General features: G+C 36.3%; 1 pseudogene; it reads left to right on the forward strand.

Annotated features, from left to right (window-relative positions):
- Positions 1–7193: 7193 nt before the first annotated feature.
- On the forward strand, positions 7194–14392 carry LOC101330669 (ras-related protein Rab-28 pseudogene; annotated as a pseudogene).
- Positions 14393–14627: the final 235 nt, after the last annotated feature.

Consider the following 14627-nt stretch of genomic DNA (forward strand, 5'->3'; position numbering starts at 1 on the left):
CCCCTTGCTGTGGGTCCTGGCCTTATAACTAAGTTCTGATCAACGAGATGTAAGTGGAAATGTTATGTGTGACAACCTAGAAATAGCCTTAAAGGCAAGAAGCACTCCTTTCTTTGTGCCACACCTCTTCCTCCTTTCAGCAGGCCAGAATGTAGATGGATGGCTACAGCCTTAGCAGTTGAAACAGCAGCAGACTCAGTCAAGACCAGAAAGCTGCAAGACAGCAGGAATCTGGCTTCTTGACCATTGTGGAACCACCACAGTGGCTGCACTCTGCCTTACCTCCAGACTCTGTTAAGTGAGAGAGAAATAATCTTCAATCTCATATACAGCACAGAGATTTTAGGGGTTTTTTTCTATTATGCAAAGCTAAATCAAACCCTAACGTCATGCCTCTTCCCCCACCCAGGTATATCTTAAGAGTCCAAACACATGGACTCTTCATTGATGTCTGGTATTTACATTTCATTCCAAATATTTTCAAACGAAAGGCATCAGGAAACTGTAAAGAGCAATGGCTTTTGTCAAAAAGTAAACATTCATATCCCAACTCTGCTTCTTGACCTTAGACAAGAACTCTAAAATCTCTGCTCCTGTTTCCCTGAAGGCGTAGTAGAGATAGTATATTCTGTGCTTCACATAGTTGTTATAATGGTTAATGAAATATACACCTCTCAAAAAATAATCCGAAGAATTATGTAGCATACTACACAAAAGATCTTACTGTTATTGTTATTCCAGCATACCAGAGGGAGTTCTGGTCCCAAACCTACTGATGTGTGGGTGTGTATACGGGAGCTCTCTCACATCATTTCTGTAGGTGTCACTTCTCTGTGGACAGGTAGAATCAGATGGGCTCCTTGGTCCCATTCCGATGTAAATTCTCAGTGCAGATGGCATTCTTAGAATCTTAAGGCTATGATGGGGCCTTTGGGGGACTTGTTAAGTCTATGTCTCTATATTAAGGTGAGATCACACCTAAACTATCCTGGAATTACAAATTTATTAGTTTATAAAGACCTTGAGAGAATAAATTCTAAATCCTCACCTTCAAGAGCGTATCTGAGGTTTAACATCCCTCACTATTAGAAAATTGCTCCTCAGAATTAAATTTAAATTCCTTTCTCTAATTTAAGTCTCAGGCTCTCTTGTGCATACTTTAACCATCTACAAAAAGTTGGTACAATTTGTCCAGCATTCACCCTTTATGTATTTGAAGACAGTTCCTAAGATGATCTTCACGGGAATATTGAGTCTAAAACTCACACTTGCCATGGCAACTATTGTTTCTATATATATAAAAAAAAAATCATGCAAGATATCCAACTCACTGATGAGGACTTTCATGAACATAACAGAAGTACTTTACTTCTAAAGTTATGGATATTTAGAAATCTATTTATAAAGAAAAGAGACTGGGTAACAAATTTGCAAATCAAGACATGCTCTAAAGTTAAAATTATCATTTCTAAACTAAATAGCAGAAAAAAATCAGACTATTAGTTAAAATAGGTACATACATTATTCAAATTTTATAGCTAACTTTTTAAGCTTAAAAGAAAAACATGTCTAATTGATATTTATTTATTCTTGTCACTATATAACCAGAACAGTACAAACTGGTTTTGTATGGCATCATTCACAGAAATAGTGTTCTAACATCCCTTACAAAATTAAAATAATGTATAATATTAATTTTGTGTGTTTTCAGTTTCTAGGACATGTCTGACATATATTACTGAATATATTCAGTCTCAATTTGCTATTTTTTTTGTAAATCCTGATGAAGGGTGTTAGCATTGCACGCGACAAAATCCATCAAATGACTGATTTTCTTAAACCAATATGAAATTAGCCTAGTAAAATGGAGTTAGTTAAATACATTAATTAAATGTCTATGTTTGCTTATCAGCCCTGATCCTTATGCACTGTTTAACTGCATAACTCTACAGAACTGATAGTCTCAATTTGTCTCTATTGACAAAATTACCTTTATGAGATCAGAAATGCAAGGAAAGTAGTCAAGTTATAAGTAGGGAACAGGGAGACAAAAGAAGAGAGTACCAACAAAAATCAATTTTCATATGTAAGGATATTGTAGATATGTGAATTTTTTCATTGTTAGAAAAATGAGTTTACAAATAAAGAAAGAAAGAAGGCTAGGATGAAATCTGTGGTGGTGGATTGGAATCAGAGATATACGTATCAGTTTGAACATAGATAAGTAGATATAGAAACAAATACAGAAATGTCTATATGAAGACCATAGTTTAAATATGTATATTTCACAGCTCTGGCCACTGAGAGACCCTAGTAGCAATATTGTTCCAGTAGTAATGAGAACACCTAGTTCCCAGATCTTAGTTTCTAAATACTGTCCTCCATTAAAAGGAACCAGGGTTCCTGGAGGAATGGTGGACTCCAGGGCTGAGGCAGGGAAAATACCAGATAATCCTGGATTATACTGTGGTGGCATAAAGAAAGAAAATGCTGGAAGACAGTGGGAGCAAACTGAAGAACAACTTAGAGAATTTCAATGGCCAAATCTAGGTCAACCTGAACAATGAAATAAATGATATATTGGATTATAATCCATAGTCCATAGTGATATAAATAAATAAATAAGTGAATAAATAAATGAGTGAGAAGGGACAGCTTTTGTTACAGTCAGATTCTAATTAATAAATGTGGAAGTAATTATGAAAATAGAAAATCACCATTAGGCAAACACTACAGTAATAATTACATCAGGCAAGAGTCACAGATGGATGCTAAAATTAGTAGATAAAAATATGATAAGAAACAAGATATTTGCATAGTTTCAAAATATCTCCTTGGGCTTCCCTGGTGGCGCAGTGGTTGAGAGTCCGCCTGCCAATGCAAGGGACACGGGTTCATGTCCCAGTCCGGGAAGATCCCACATGCCGCGGAGTGGCTGGGTCTGTGAGCCATGGCCGCAGAGCCTGCACGTCCGGAGCCTGTGCTCCACAACGGGAGAGGCCACAACAGTGAGAGGCCCGTGTGTCACAAAAAAAAAATTTTTTTAAATCTCCTCACAAGGTACTTATTAATTACAAATGAAAATATAACCTTATAGTGGAGAAACCTGCAGACATCACCTTAACCAAGTGATAAAAGTTAAAACTGCATAATAAGACATCATGAGTTAAGACATGTCTTAGTGCTGTACCTCCTGATATGATACACTGAGAAGGTTACAACATTACTTCTGTGGTATTCTTGCTAAAAAATGAATAAATTAAACTTAATCGTTAGAAAATATCAGCTAAACCCAAACTGAGTGACATTCTACAAAATAGCTGGTCCATGCTCTCCAAAATGTCAAGGTCATGAAAGACAAACAAAGAGGCATTATAATAGAATTGAGAAGGCTAACAAAATATAACAACTAAAGGCAAAGTGGGATTCTGCATAGAACCTTGAACTAGAAAAGCAGCATTAGTGGTACAACTGGCAAAATTCAAAGTTTCTAGATTAATTAATAACATCACCGCATAAATGTTCACTACTTGATGTCATTAATTTTATTGTGATTATACAAGGTGTTAACATTATGAGAAGTTGGGTTAATGGCATATAAGAGCTCTCTGCACTATTTTTGCAACTTTCAGTAAGTGTAAGATGATTTCAAATTAAAAGCTAATTTATAATAAATCCATCTTCATCCCTATCTCATGAGCTTCAGTTGACAATACTTTACTTTTGTGTTATACATTTTGCTGTGGATAAACCATTCTAATCTTAGTGGCATAAAGCAACAATATTTATTATTATGCATCATGGTTCCGGGGATTTAATTTGAAATTACCTTTTACTTACAAAAAGTTGCAAAAATAGCAAAGAGAGCTTTTATATACCATTCACTGAACATCTCCTAATGCTGATATCTTATGTAACCATGGTACAATTAATGACCTCAAAAAATAAATATTGATACAATAATACTATTATTATGTCTCAGGCTTCTGGGGATGATTGGACTAGACTAGGTGGTTCTCACACTCAGTCTTTCATGTGGCTAAGGTCAAACAGTTACAGGAGATAAAGTCATCTGAAGGTTTCAATCACCATTCCTCCTACATTTTAGAAAACACTAATCTACCTGAACTTTCTTCAACATGAGCATTCTTGATTATGTCTGTTCTTTGCTATAATCATTGTTCTCTCTCTAACAGTTACACTCTTTTCATGGGTTTTTAAAACATTCTTCACATGAAATATTTGCGTTTTCCTTATTACTAATAATTAAATCAGAAAACTACACCAAAAACATTAAATAAAATTGAATTTAATTCATGATTTTTAAAAATTATTCATGATTTTTAAAAAACCTTAGCATACTTAAAAAAAAGGCATTTATCTAACAACAACAACAACAAAACCCTGTAACAAACATAATAATTACAAAACTTTTGATACATTAAAGCCAGGTACAATGCAACTTGTTAACTGTCTAAAAATCTTAATCAGTGTAATAAAATTAAATAAAGAAAATAATAACTAAAAGAGAGAGACCATTTTTTTTTCTTGGATACAACATAACTGTCAGCATACAAAAAGGAAATAGCATAAACAGGTATACCCTTAGAAATAATAAGTTCAATCAATTTTCCGGATGTTGGCATAACATATAGAATAAACAGCATTTCATAATTCAGTAATAACAAAATAGATTTTTAAAAATGTTAAACAATCTCATGAAAAACTATAAAGTCTCTAGGACTAAATGTAACAAAAATAGAAAGGATCACCATAAAAATATTATAATATATTCCTATAGGCTTTTTAAAAGACCTAAATAAATGGAAAGATATACCATATTGATAAAGATACTCACTCTTATAATTATGTCACTTATTCTCCAACTGAGCTTTAAATTAAATGCAATATCGTTAAAAATCAGCCAATACCTTGAAAGATGCAATCTGCCAAAGCATAGAAGTAGAAGTAGACAATCAGAATAGGCCTATTACTATTGAAGAAATTTGAGTTGATAAATAATAACCTTTAAATCAGAACGCATCCAGACTATATGGGTTCACTGGTGAATTCTATGAAATATTTAAGGAAGGAATTTGTGTAATTTGTCTACAATCTTTTTCAGAAGATAAAAGCAGAGGGAATACTTCTCAACTCATTCTACGAGGCAAGCATTATCCTAATAGCAAAACTAGACAAAGACGTTACAGGAAAAGAAACTATAAATCAGTATCTCTCATGAACACAGGTGTAAAGTCCTCAACAAAATATTAACAAATCAAGTGCAACAATGCATAAAAAGAATTATACATTATACCCAAGCGGGATTTATCTGAGGTATGCACGGTTGGTTCAACATTTGAAAGTCTATTCATGTATATCATCACATCAACAGGCTAAAGAAGAGAAATCACACCATTATATCAACAGATGCAGAAAAAGCATTTAACAAATTCTAACACCCATTCATGATGTTTTTAAAAAGTCTCAGCAAACTAGGAATAGTGGGGAACTTCCTTGACTTGACAAAAAACATCTACAAAAAAACCTGCAACTAACATCACACTTAACGATGAGAAACTCAAACTTTTCCAGCTAAGATCAGGAACAAGGCAAGAATGTCCCTTCTCACCACTGCCTTTACCATCACACTGGAAATCCTAGCTAATGTAATAAGGCAGTAAAAGGAAATAAAAGGTATACATATTGAGAATGAAGAAATAAAACTGTCCTTACTCACAGATGACATGATGGTCTATGGAGAAAACCTGAAAGAACTGAACAAAAAATTTCCAGAACTAATAAGCGTTTATAGCAAGTTTTCAGGATATAAGGTTAATGTGCAATAGTCAATCCCTTTCCTATATACTAGAAATGAACAAGTGGAGTTTGAAATCAAAAACACATTATCATTTACATTAGCACCCTCCCCCACACAAAAGAAATACTTAGGTATGAATCTTATAAAAAATGTGTACAAAATCTTTAAAGAAAACTACAAAACTCCGATGAAAGCTATCAATGGAGAACTAAATAAATGGAGCGATATCCCATGTTTATTGACAGGAAGACTCAATATTTTCAAGATGTCAGTTCTTCCTAGCTTGATCTATAGATTTAACACACTCCAAATCAAAATCTCAACAAGCTATTTTATGAATATCAACAAAACAATTCTAAAGTTTATATGGAGTAGCAAAAGACCCAGAATAGCCAACTCATTATTGAAAAAAGAGGAACAAAGTTGGAGGATTTACACTACTGGACATCAAGACTTACTATAAAGCTACAGTAATCAAGACACTGTGGTATAGCTGAAAGCATAAACAAATAGATCAATGGAAGAGAATAGAGAGCCCAGAAATAGACGAAAATAAATACAGTCAACTGATCTTTGATAAAGAAGCAGAGGAAGTACAACAGAACAAAGATAGTCTTTTCAACATACAGTGTTGAAACAACTGGACATTTACATGCCAAAAAAAAAAAAAGAAAGAAACTAGGGACAGACCTTACATCTTTCACAAATATTAGCTCAACTAGATATTATACACTTTTATCATGAAAAATGTTATATATTAGGAAGGTCTTCTACATAAGTAGGTGGATTTATTTTTAATTCCTATGTTTGATATTCTTTGACCGTAACCTATATAACAGATACATTTTTGCAATGAGAAAATAGAGAACATGGCAGAGAGCAAGTTACTAAGTACTTAATGAGATTATGGGCAATTAATTTTCCCAACAACCCATTTCTTGAGGTTTCTATTACAATCCCCAAACATGCTGGGTGCATCACAAAATTTATGAGAAGTCCTTATATTCAAAACAATGGAGCACTGATAGCATGCTGTCTTATATTGTTGGTTATTTTACAGATTCCATCGAAAGAGGATAAAAAAACACTGATGTTTTAAGTACTTGAGTTCTTCCCATTCACAACAACTCTGAGCGATGAACTAAGGAGTTATACTCAGGATCCCCATAACCTCTGCCTAAGGCTGCCTTTTGGCTCAGTTACATTCCTTGAGGATAAAGACTATGGTTGTTGCATTTGCTTTCTTTTCTTACACTTAGTGGAGTGCCTTATCTATAGTAGGAGCTCAATAAATATTATAGCAACAACGTATCCACATTTCACAGACGTGAAAGCCAAGGTTTAGAGAGGTGGAGGAGCAGCAGGTACCAGAATGCCTGAGTGGTTAAGGTGTTGGACTTATGATCCAATGAATTACATCCTCTTGGGTTTGAACCCCACTTCTGGCACAAGTCAACCCGCTTTTCCAAATAGAGAGGTGGAGAAGCTTGTGCAAGGTGGAAAGGCAAATCCCAAGCTTGGTGACTTCAGCAGTTCCCTTGCCATCTCCCTTATTAAGATATGGAGGGCCCCTAAGACCCCATTCTCCTGTTAGGCAGCTTCCTGTGAATACTACAGATTTTTCATACTCCTCAAATGAAAGTGGGTCAAAGAGAGTGAGACCTAATTATTAGGATAATGTGGTAAAATACCATTCACTGATAGTGATAGCATCCTGCTCAAAGAAACTAGTGATGAAATTTCTATTATCTTACTTCTCAAAGCTGCTAAAAAGCGTAATTCTCTGTTTCTTCATGATTAAAATCCCTTGAGATCCATTTTTGTAATGTAAGAACAAAAATAAACATTGCTCCCTACCATGTGCACTTGAAGAATTTGCTCTTCAGGAGGATTATATAACAGACACCTTTCAGATGGTTCTGTGTCAATTAAGAGAAAGCAACCTTAATTGTGATTATGGATGTTTAAACCAGGTGTGATTTCCTGGCTGTGTTTAGCCAAATCTCCTGCAGACCCTTTCCATATAGCACCACTGAGTTCAGTCTGGTCTAGGTAGATTGGCATACATTTCAGCTTACTGTGGCACAGCAAGCTTCCAATAGAATCTTGTCAGTGCAATTTCACACAATGGGTGGGCCTGTGTGTTCTGCATATTAGGAAAGGCTCTTGTTTGCCAATTCAACAGGTTTTTTATTCTGAATTCATTTAAAGCATCAAATGAGGTTACAATGGTAAATATCACAGGAAAAAGTTAACAGTGACAGTCACGGTTCCTCAGAATATCTTGGCTTTGTCCACCAAACCATTTAAGGAGGAAACTTGCTATACTGTGCTCTATTTCTGCTGCTTGCTCTCATGATAGCAATTTAGATTAGTAAGGATCTGATTATTAATGTGAAAATTTTTAGTGTTTTTTACTGCTTATAAATTAAATATATAGGGGAGGTGGCATTAACTCTCATTTCTTACTTTATATATTTTATAGTTTGAATTTCCAAACAGCATGTGCTACCTTAGTAATTTTATACATTCATGAAAGAATTTTTTAAATGAACATCATTTCAATTAAGTAAACACAAGCCTCACCTGCTTACTGTTTTTTAAAATTCAGACAATACCAACAGATACAAAATAGAAACAAATTCCACTATCTAGAGATGTCAGTTGAAAACATTAATATGTACATATTTATTTAAATTGTGAAAATACTTTTAACTTGGCTAATATTGTTTTGTTGTATATTTCTTTTAATAATACATAATGATCATCTTTCCATATAACTTTATGAATGCCACAACATTATTTTTAATGGCCACAAAATATTTCATTATGGACATGCATTAAATATTTTAAACTAATTCCCTAATAATATAGTTAGTTTGCTTCGAATTCCTCAATATTATAAACAATGCTACATGAACATTTATTTACTTCTCTGATTAATTCCTAAGGATAAGGAGTTTGAAGAAGATGTAGATTTTAAGTCTCTTACTACATATTGCCAGAGTATAATTCCAAACGTTGAACCAGTATGTTTTCCTACCCACAATATAGTCAAGTTGCCATTCATTTAAAATGGTTCTCCAGTTTCCCCATAAAAACAAAAGAAAACTTTTTTTTAATTTTAATTAAGAAAAATAGAAGCTAGAAAACGCAAGAGTACTGACACCAGCAGCAACCTTGTTCAAATTCTTTTCCTTGGGAGGAAAGAAGGGACTAACTACCATTTGCTGAGTACCTGTAATGGATCAGTCACTATGCAAAGTGCTTAGCCAAAGGCTTTTCATTCAATCTGCAATAACAATCTTAGGAAATAGGGGTAGTATATCATTTCCACATCACAGAAAAAGCCGTGTTTCATAAAAGTTGAGTATCTTGATCAAGGTTACCTAGATAATAAGTTTTGACCCTGAAATGTTCAGGCCAATTTGTTTGACATCATTTTTTTTTTTCACTCAGGTTTGAGGTTCTCCACTAGATTTCCACATGTTAGTGACACATGACCTTGTTAGGTTCCCTATAATGCAAGGTACTCCTAGTCTCAGGTCTGGAAGAAATACCTCGTTCAAAATTTACATCTTTTACAGGGAAACACATGAAGCAATCAGGAAGGAAATGAGGATATAGTTTTGTAACATTTTCACATAACTTTCAACTCAGGGGTCATTCATACTCTATAAAACTTCTCAAAGTTTCAGACATAAAACTTTTCAAATAGGCTTAGGGAAAAGATATTTTCAGGTACACATTCTGCCTTAAATTTAAAAAGAAAAACAACTTTAACTTACTAATGAGTATGTACCTTGAGAAATAAATGGCAGAGAAAAATAAAAGGCAAAATGAGAACTTAGAAAGCAACGCTGTACATCGGGGAATATGCACTTAAGAACAATAATGACAATTTCTAACACATAACTCGCATCCCACACACCCATATGAAAGACAAAATCTTAAGTAATAGACTTAGCTGTCAGTTACAATATCTGTTCTCACACGTAGTGTTAATGAAACTGGAGCAGCAGCAGGAGAATGCACATATTTTTTGTTAGAAATAAATGGATGGCTTCATTTGTTCCAACTTTCTAGATTCCCTTTGTTGATCACACTTCCAGATTTCTTCATGTTGGAATTTAATCATAAAGTCATCATTTTTATTTTTAATTTATTTATTTTTTTTGCGGTACACGGGCGGGCCCCTCACTGTTGTGGTCTCTCCCGTTGCGGAGCACAGGCTTCCGACGCGCAGGCTCAGCGGCCATGGCTCACAGGCCCAGCCGCTCCGCAGCATGTGGGATATTCCCAGACCGGGGCACGAACCCGTGTCCCCTGCATCGGCAGGTGGACTCTCAACCACTGCACCACCAGGGAAGCCCAGTCATCATTTTTAAAAGAGAATTATCCCCTTATAATACTCAATGCTGTATCATGCTGAAGTGTACAACTATAGTTAAGTTTCCTATAAAAATGGTTACTCTTTAACTTGGCATTTGAATGAAGTAGGCAGAGCAACATAAAAATTTTGCAAGTTCTCCCCAGTCTTTTTCCCCCCCGCAATAAGGCAGCTGACAAATTCCAAATCTTAAACAGCTGATTATGAATCCCCTATCTTTCTTTTAATAATATATTTATTATTTATTTCCTACATTTCCTCCAACATCACAACCTGCTCTTAAAATATATGCAATGCCCTTATTCTTATGGGAAATTCTTGAAATTCACAGAATGCTAATCTTTTTTTATATTTCACAAATTCAATTTACAAAATGGCAAAATTAAAGTCAGAAGAGAAAGAAACTAGAAAAATCCTAGCTGATTTACACTTGGGAGACAGAAAGGTTTTTTTCTCTTTCTGTTTGCACATATAAGACTAAAGAGAAAAATTTAAGAGCAGAAGTGATGCTGACATTCTCATCTCATCTGACAGATATTTGAAAAGCAAATCTTCATTCTTATTTATCTATGCTGTGGGAAATCAGTTTTAACCAGGCTCTGACAAAAGGCATCCTCCAGAATCCTGACACTGATGCCCACAGGGTGGTTATTTTCAATCTGAGACCAAGTTAAAAGTGTCCCCCTTCCTGTTCCTCCCCACCACACACAGAGGGTACCTTCTGTGCCTTTCTCACAGAAAACCTCTGCAATACCCCATGGCACTCATCCTATATTATTATCACAGCACTCATCTCAACTGAAGCACTTCCTGTATAAAATCAATTGTTTCAACCCCCTAAAAGAAATCTCCCCAAATAAACAAATACTTGAATAACATGGCACTATTTTTACTGAGGAGCAGGAGTTTTAGATTTAATATGTGCAGTATGCTGGTTAAAATGAATGACTTCACTACAGATACAAGACAATGGCATTCATTGTGCACTACTAAAGAAAAAAAGGTATGATTATACTATATCTGATGAATCCCAATTTAAAAAGCCACAGATAAACTCCGTTTAATGTTATTAGTATTGATCAGAAAGCACCCTTTAATTCTCTTAGATGTATTGGGAACATAGCCTCACCCAGCTCTCATGTCTGCAAAAGCAGTGTTTCAAAAAGTGAGAATTCTTCAATTAAAAGAACATATAAGAAGAAGGACACCTGTGCTCTCACTGGCAGACAGTGTTCATTAGAACTCTGAGAACTGAGGTCTCTTACCAACTCAATTTAAGCAACTTTTATTTACGTAACACTTAGAAAACCTATAAAGAAAATTCCATAAAGAAAGAATAGGTGGCCTTCAGGCTATTCCTAAATTACCCCAGCAGTAACACAACTCTTCATCTCTGCTGTGTAGGGAATCCACTTATTTTTCCACAGAGGGGTTCTACTTTCCCTCTCACTTTTATTGACAGCAGCATGGGTCTTCTCTTACTGAGATGCAGGCCTGGGGGCATTTTCAATTACAGCAGACAGAAAGTTTTCAACATTCTTTCCAATTCTTGATCCAAATGCCCTAAACCCTGGATAGGACAACACACAGATTGGAAGCTGGTGCTCATACACAATCTATATGTGCACCTTTGCTGCATTACGAAAATGTAGGATTGGAACGTTGAAAATCATGGAGAGGGTACACTTCAAATCATTTGGTTGCTTTCCAGACCATGGACATACTACCTGTAAGCTAGACCTAACATTAACCTTCAGAATCACTATGCTGTACACCTGAAACTAATGCAATATTGTAAGTCAACTATACTTCAAAAACATGCATTTTCAATCTTGCACGGGGCACAGGAGCAGAGGACAAGGCTCAGGGACTTGCTAATCCTGGAAGGCAAGGAGATCCAAGGTTTACCCCACTGTGAATAGTTGTCACCTCTTATAAGTAAGAACTATTTGAAATATTTAAAGTTTACAGTCAATGTTTTATATACTTTAGAAAAGATCATTTCAAAATATCTATACTGTATAAATATATATATACACATACATATGTGTATGTGTATATATATATATAAATGAGCAAATATAAAGAGCAAATACATAGGGCTTACATAGTACTAGGCACTGCTCTAAGTGCTTCACATATGAAACTCCCTTAATCCTCACAACCTTATAAAGTGGGTACTACTGTTATCATACTATTGACAGACTGAACTGAGAGGTTAGGTAACTGACCCAAGGTCACACAGCTAGTAAACGAGTGGTAAAGCTTGGTCCATACCGAGGCATTCTGGCTTCAGAGTTCATGCTCTTAACCACCATATTATACCACCTCTTTCAGTTTTTAGAAAACAATTAAATTTTATTTTTCTTTTAAATCCACATACAGAGACATTAACTTGATTTATTCTAAGTTACCCAATCCCTCCCTCCCTCCACCTCCAAGTTACCTGACAAGGTTTATCCTAATGGTACATACATTTAAATTTTTATTTTTTCAGAGCTGATTTTGAATATAGCATAAGGTTCTCTGAAATTCCCCAATAAATGCAAATAAAATTTTGAATCAATATTTGATATACTAGCAAGCTGTGCCAAAGCAATTTTTATCACTACAAAAGGCAAGTTTCAATGGCCCGATGATTCTTTTATTTGTTCCGTTATTTATTTATAACACCTAGAGCATATGATCTTTTGAGTTAATCTTACAGATGAAAAGTCTCATGAAGAGTGGAAAAGCGAACAGATGGCATAATTCCAGGAAAGGCCAGGAATCTTAGTACTTTTCTGCCTGGCAATTTAAAGTAAAATGCACATCAAAACTGAAGCAGGCTATCGGTTGTCTGGGTTAGAGTTTACAGGAAAAAGCATTAAGTATCACCAACAAGCATATCACCTCTGACTCCAGGGATGTTCCCACACCCTCTAATTGGTGCCATTCCGTACTAATCAATACATTACAAACACCTAATAGGCACTCCTGCAAATTCTAGGGAAACAACTCACAGCAGAAAGCACTGTAGCCCTGAATGTTCACACTCGAGTGCAAATGTTAATTCATGCAGTACTTGCATTAAACTGGACTAATTATCTACTGAAGGAATCTATTAAAGGCATGCTGTCAATCCTACAGATTGGGTTCAGCAAAGTGAAACTGAATTGCTTGCCTTTTCAGCTAATTACAAAACTCTGTCTGACATGCTTTAAGAATGGTCAAAAAAAAGTACACATGGGCGCAGGGGGAAGGGAGGTGGGCAAGATGACACTCGGCGAGCGATTCTCCCCAGATCCCTCCAGCGACCGCTGAGCCACCGGGGCAGGGGGTGCTGCCTGCCCTGCCGCCCTTCCTCCTCTCCCCTGCCCCCAGAGACGCCCCCATTCCCTTCCTCCTTCTACCTCGGGTAGGGGTGGGTGGGAAGGGAAGGGAGGGGCGGCACGCCCAGTTCCGGTGGGCGGGCCTGGTTCCTGGGACACCATGTCGGACTCTTGAGGAGGAGAGCCAGGACCAGCAACTGAGAATCGTCGTGCTGGGGGGCGGCACCTCAGGGCAGACCTCCTTAGCTACGTGTTTTGCTCAAGGAGCTTTTGGGAAACAGTACAAACTATAGGACTGGATTTCTTTTTGAGAAGAATAACGTTGCCAGGAAACTTGAATGTTACTCTTCAAGTCTGGGACATAGGAGAGCAGACAATGGGAGGCAAGCTGTTGGATAAATGTATGTATGGAGCACAGGGAATCCCTCTTGGTATATGATATTACAAATTATCAAAGCTTTGAGAATTTAGAAGATTGGTATTCTGTGGTGAGGAATGTGAGGGAGGAATCAGAAACTCGGCCACTGGCTGCCTTGGTGGGCAATAAAATTGATTTGGAGCATATGCAAATGATAAAACCTGAAAAACACTTAAGGTTTTGCCAGGAAAATGGTTTTAGTAGCCACTGTCTCAGCAAAGACAGGAGACTCTGTCTTCCTGTGTTTTCAGCAAGTTGCTGCTGAAATCCTGGGAATCAAGTTAAACAAAGCAGAAATAGAACAGTCACAGAGGGTGGTGAAGGAAGATATTGTAAACTACAACCAGGAACCTATGTCAAGAACTGTTAACCCTCTTAGAAGCTCCATGTGTGCAGTTCAGTGAGCACATTTTTCTTCTGTATTGATGGTTCCGGCTGCCCTTCGCCTCTGTGTGGGCCCGAGGACCTCTAGGAATTTGTTTTATCAGTGACCATCTCTGTAGTTCAGTTAACGCTTTCCTCTCAGTTCGCTTCATCATTGCGTGCTGCCTCAGCCGTAAGCAGCTCCTTGAGCTGAAAAGAACTCAACTTTGGGACAACACACCTTGAATTCAAAATGGAAAGCCCATTCTCTGGAATTAGACTGCTTCACTGAAAACGAATAATGTTGGTTCTCTTTATGTCCTC

Source organism: Tursiops truncatus, chromosome 4 (assembly GCF_011762595.2).
Source record: "Tursiops truncatus isolate mTurTru1 chromosome 4, mTurTru1.mat.Y, whole genome shotgun sequence".
NCBI lineage: Eukaryota > Metazoa > Chordata > Mammalia > Artiodactyla > Delphinidae > Tursiops > Tursiops truncatus.